The sequence below is a fragment of the Sapajus apella genome, unplaced genomic scaffold (genome assembly GCF_009761245.1).
Source record: "Sapajus apella isolate SASKATOON/1434 unplaced genomic scaffold, GSC_monkey_1.0 scaffold48, whole genome shotgun sequence".
Taxonomy (NCBI): domain Eukaryota; kingdom Metazoa; phylum Chordata; class Mammalia; order Primates; family Cebidae; genus Sapajus; species Sapajus apella.
The window spans coordinates 17,572,643-17,577,751 of NW_022436988.1; the positions used below are offsets into that span (position 1 = coordinate 17,572,643).

General features: G+C 45.0%; 1 pseudogene across 1 annotated transcript; it reads right to left on the bottom strand.

Annotated features, from left to right (window-relative positions):
- Nucleotides 1-3,978: 3,978 nt before the first annotated feature.
- Nucleotides 3,979-4,350, bottom strand: LOC116525798 (annotated as a pseudogene). Its single transcript, XR_004257829.1, has one exon. The product of XR_004257829.1 is annotated as a 60S ribosomal protein L37a-like (transcript).
- Nucleotides 4,351-5,109: the final 759 nt, after the last annotated feature.

Below are 5,109 nucleotides of genomic sequence, written 5' to 3' on the forward strand. Positions count from 1 at the left end.
TGGTCTGCAGCTGCTTCACTCCAGTCTCTGCCTCTGTCATCATATGGCATTCCTTCTGTCTCTCTGTCTTCACATGACATTTTTCTCTTCTTAAATGGACACAGGACTGGGCGCAGTGGCTCACGCCTATAATCCTGACACTTTGGGAGGCCGAGGTGGGCAGATCACTTGAGGCCAGGAGTTCGAGACGAGCCTGACCAACATGGTGAAGCCCCGTCTCTACCAAAAATACAAAAATTAGCTGGGCATGGTGGAGGGAGCCTGTAATCCCATCTACTTGGGAGGCTGAGGCAGGAGAATTGCTTGAACCCAGGAGGCAGAGGTTGCAGTGAGCTAAGATCACACCACTGCACTCCAGCTTGGGCAACAGTGTGAGACTATGTCAAGTGCTCTGTAAGATCCGCAAAAGAACACAGTCATATCAAATTAGGACTCACTCTAAAAGCCTCAGCTTAACTTGATTATGTCTGCAAAGGTCCCATTTCCAAATAATGTTACATCACAGGTACCAGGCATTAGGACTTCCACGCATCTTTTTGGAGGTCCCAATTTAACCTATAACAGAGGTCATCTAGCCCACCTCTCTACTGGACACATGAATCTGCTGTACAAGCTCTGTCTAGTTTTAAGACTTAGGCACAGGACATGATGGTCAATATAAGTCAAAACCAGGTAGGTGTGGTAGGGGCTGAAAGAAGATCTTAACACTAGGTCATTTCATTCTCACCAGGGTGAGATAGTTGCTGTTGAGCTGATCTGGCCGTAGAAATTAGAGAACTGGGTGGGTAAGTAAGGCCTGAGGGCTGAGGTAGGCAAAGTCTGATGGTGGGCGGAATGCAGAGCCCACCGTTGGTAAATCCAGATTGTGTCAAACATTCTGGAAGTACGTTCATGAATGGTCATTACCTCTAGGTCGCCATAGTCCAAAAGACACATAAAGAGAGTCACATTTGTAATTTTAAATTTTCTAATAGCCATATTGAAAAAAGTAAAAAAGAAATAGATGAAATGAACTTTAATTACTCTGTGTGTGTGTGTGTGTGTGTGTGTGTGTGTGTGTGTGTCCGCGTGCGTGTACTTTTTTTTTTGAGACAAGAGTCTTACTCTGTACTCTGTCACCCAAGCTGGAATGCAGAGGTGTGATCTCAGCGTACTGCAGCTTCCACCTCCCAAGTTCAAGTGATTCTCATGCCTCAGCCTCCTGAGTAACTGGGACTACAGGTACCCGCCACCATGCCCAGCTAAATTTTTGTATTTTTAGTAGAGACAGGATTTCACCATATTGGCCAGTCTAGTCTCAAATCCCAACTTCAGGTGACCCACCCTAGACCTCCCAAATTGTTGGGAGCATGAGTCACAGTGCCCGGCTAACATTATATTTTATTTAACCCAATAGAGGTATATCAAAAATATTGTCATTTTAACATATCATCAATATAAAAATATTAGCAGGATATTTTGCTTTTTTCTCCGTAGTGAGTCTTCAAAATCCACTGTGTGGAATTCACTTGCTGCACATCACTCGCCATATTTCAAGTGCACATTAGCCATATGTATTAGGCTGCTCTAGGTTGTAGAAGCGCTGCATCTGGGTGGTGGGATCCACTTCGTGGGCTGGGTTGTAGGTGAGAGTCCAGTTCTGGGGAAGAACACAGGCAGGAGCAAAACAGACAGTCAAGGATCTTTGGGGATGAGCTTAGGACAGATCTAAAAGGAAAAGGGGTTTCAAGTGGAGACAAAGTAAATGCAAGGAACAGCGGCCCACTTAAACTTGCTTAAGTAAGGGACAGAGTGGTTATTAACAGGGGAACCTCTTGGAAATGGAGTGTGAGAAGTACACCTGAGCCAGGAGAACTGGCAGGGAATCTGTCAATCACTCTCTTTGTCTCCTTCTTCAGGGTTGAGAAGTCTCTTAGCTTCTGTCTGCTTTGTCAGTCTCTTTTTACTTTTTTAAAGACTGGGTTTCACCGTGTTCGTCAGGCTGGTCTTGAACTCCCGACCTCGGGTGATCCGCCTGCCTCAGCCTCCCAGAGTGCTGGGATTATAGGTGTGAGCCACCGTGCCCAGCCTTTGTCAGTCTCTTTCTATAAACTCATTTCCTTTTTTTGAGACAGGGTCCTGTGATGTTGCCTTGACTGGTCTCAAACTCCTGGCCTCAAGTGATCCTCCTGCCTTGGCCTGCCAAAGTGCTGTGATTACAGGCATCAGCCATCATGCTTGGCCTTTATTTCATCACCTTGATTTTGGACTTGTAACTTTTTCAAGTAGATAAATAAATGATGACGTGAAGGTCAGGCATGGTGGCTCACGCCTGTAATACCATCACCTTCAAAGGCCGAGGTAGGAGGATCGCTTGAGGTCAGGAGTTTGAGACCAGCCTGGGCAATATGGTGAAACCCAATCTCTACAAAAATTGCAAAAAATTAACTGGGTGTGGTGATATGTGCCTGTACTCCCAGCTACCTGGGAGGCTGAGGTGGGAGGATCGCTTGAGCCTGGGAGGTCGAGGCTGCAATGAGCTGGAATTGTGCCACTGAACTCCTGGGTGAAAGAGTGAGACCCTGTTTAAAAGTAAAAAAAAAAAAAAAAAAAAAAAAAAAAAAAAAAAAAAAAAAAAAAAGAAGAGAAAAGAAAAGACCTTCCCATTACCAGCACTTTGGGATGCTGAGATAGGAAGATCACCTAATTAAGTCACCTTTCGAGCTGTTCTCTATGACCCCTTCTCTGCTTACCCCCCCACCAGCAGACCTTGGTCCCCTGTCACAGAAGCTAGGGTCACATTCCCTACCTGTGTCTCTGCAGATCTGGGCTCCCCCGTGCTAGTTGCCTTCTGCCTTCTCAGGGTGGTGAGAAGGTACTCCCTACACACATCCCTTCCTGAGGAAATCTGTCCTTGCCTAGAGCTCTAATACAGTGTTCCGGGCTCCATCCCTAGAGGTGCTGATTCATCAGGTTGCGGTGAAGTCCGTGAATGTGCATTTCTAACGATGCTGGTGCAGAGAACCCACCTTGAAAACCACTACCTTACACCAGGGATAAGCCCAGGTAGCTGTGTTTGTGCTAAGGGAGCTTGGCCTCCACTGACTGAGCCAAAGGTGTGTGGCTGACCATGAAGCCAACCAAATTTTCTCTCCTTGAAATGTGAGATGGGGACACTGGGAAACTGAACTAGACAGGAAGAGCTGAGTTGAGAGGTCCTAGAGTTGGCCACAGAGAAAGCCACTTTCACACTACAATATAGTCTTTTATTTTATTTTATTTTGTTTTGTTTGAGATGGAGTCTCACTCTGTTGCCTAGGCTGGAGTGCAGTGGTGTGGTCTCGGCTCACTGCAACCTCCGCCTACTGGGTTGAAGTGATTCTCCTGCCTCAGCCTCCCGAGTAGCTGGGATTGCAGGCATGTGCCACTACGTCTGGATAAGTTTTGTGTTTTTAGTAAAGACGGGGTTTCACCATGTTGACCAGGCTGGTCTTGAACTCCTGGCCTCAAGTGATCTACGCGCCTTGGCCTCCCAAATTGCTGGGATTACAGGTGTGCACCACCGCTCCCAGCCAAATTTGTGATATTTTCAAAATGAAAGAAAGTTAACTTTTAAGCAGTGGTATAAATGGCTGAACACTTGATGTTAGCCTCTTTCATGGTGCATAAGCTGTATTTTTTTATTGCCATTGCCACAGGACCATGGTGCATACGCTGTATTAAATTTGAAATTTACACTACAAACATAGCTTTGCAGGAGTATGACTATTAATATAACCTTACCTCAGACAGATTTTTTTACTACTAGAGACAACTCTTATATGTAAAAATATATATTAATGCCTAGAGCAGAAGAAAAATGCCAACCACAGATGGTAAGCATTTTCTTGGAAAGTCACGTCAAATTTTGACATTAGCCCTAGAAAATAGAAAAATGTTTTAAACAAAAGCTTTGAAATATTCTGATAACCATGTGTAGATTTTCTTTTTTTTTTTTAATTTTACATAAATTAATCCATTTATTATAGGCCAGTGATGTCTCAAAGAGTAGAGGAGCGTCTACTGGTCTTTCAATTTCTTCAGTCTTCTGATGGTGGACTTTACTGTGACAGCAGAAGTGGTATTGTACGTCCAGGCACCGCCAGCCACTGTCTTCATGCAGGAACCACAGTGCCAGATGCCCACAGCTCATCTCTTCATCTTGGTTTTGCCACAGAAAGAGCAAGTGTACTTGGCATGCTGGCTGATTTCAATTTTCTTCACCATTTTCCGGAGGGAGGCCCCATAGCGGGTCCCGTATTTACCGACGATCCCAACCTTCTTGGCACGTTTGGCCATGTTGCTGGTCCGAACCCAGAAAAAAAGCGTAGATTTTCACTTATGGTCTCAGATGCTATCATAAAGAATACAACTTTAAAGCCAGGCGTGGTGACTTACGCCTGTAATCCCAGCACTTTGGGAGGTTGAGGCAGGTGGATCACAAGGTCAGGAGTTCGAGACCAGCCTGACCAACATGGTGAAACCCCATCTCTAAAAATACAAAAATACTAAAAATACAAAAAAAAATTAGCCAGGCATGGTAGCGTGTGCCTGTAATCCCAGCTACTCAGGAGGCAGAGGCAGGAGAATAGCTTGAACCCAGGAGGCAGAGGGTACAGTGAGCTGAGATTGTGCCACTGCACTCCACCCTGGGTGACAAAGTAAGACTCCATCTCAAAAAAAAAAAAAAAAAAAAAAAAGAAATACAACTTTAAATGATTAGTAAAATACATTAATGAAAAAGTTTAAAACTTTTGGTCGGGCGGGTACAGTAGCTCACGTCTATAGTCCCAGAACTGTGGGAGGCCAAGGCAGGAGGATTGCTTGAGCTTAGGAGTTTGAGACCAGCCTGGGCAACATAGTGAGACCCTGCCTCTTAAAAAAAAGGAAAATCAGCAGAGTGCATTGCCATATGCCTATAGTCTCAGCTACTCAGGAAACTGAGGAGGTAGGATTGCTTGAGCCTGGTAGGTTGAGGCTGCAGTGACCCATGATCATGCCACTGCACTCCAGCCTGGGCAACAGAGTCAAACCCTGTCTCAAACAAACAAAAAACATTTACTTAGAAAATGCTATTGAATAAGCTGCTGT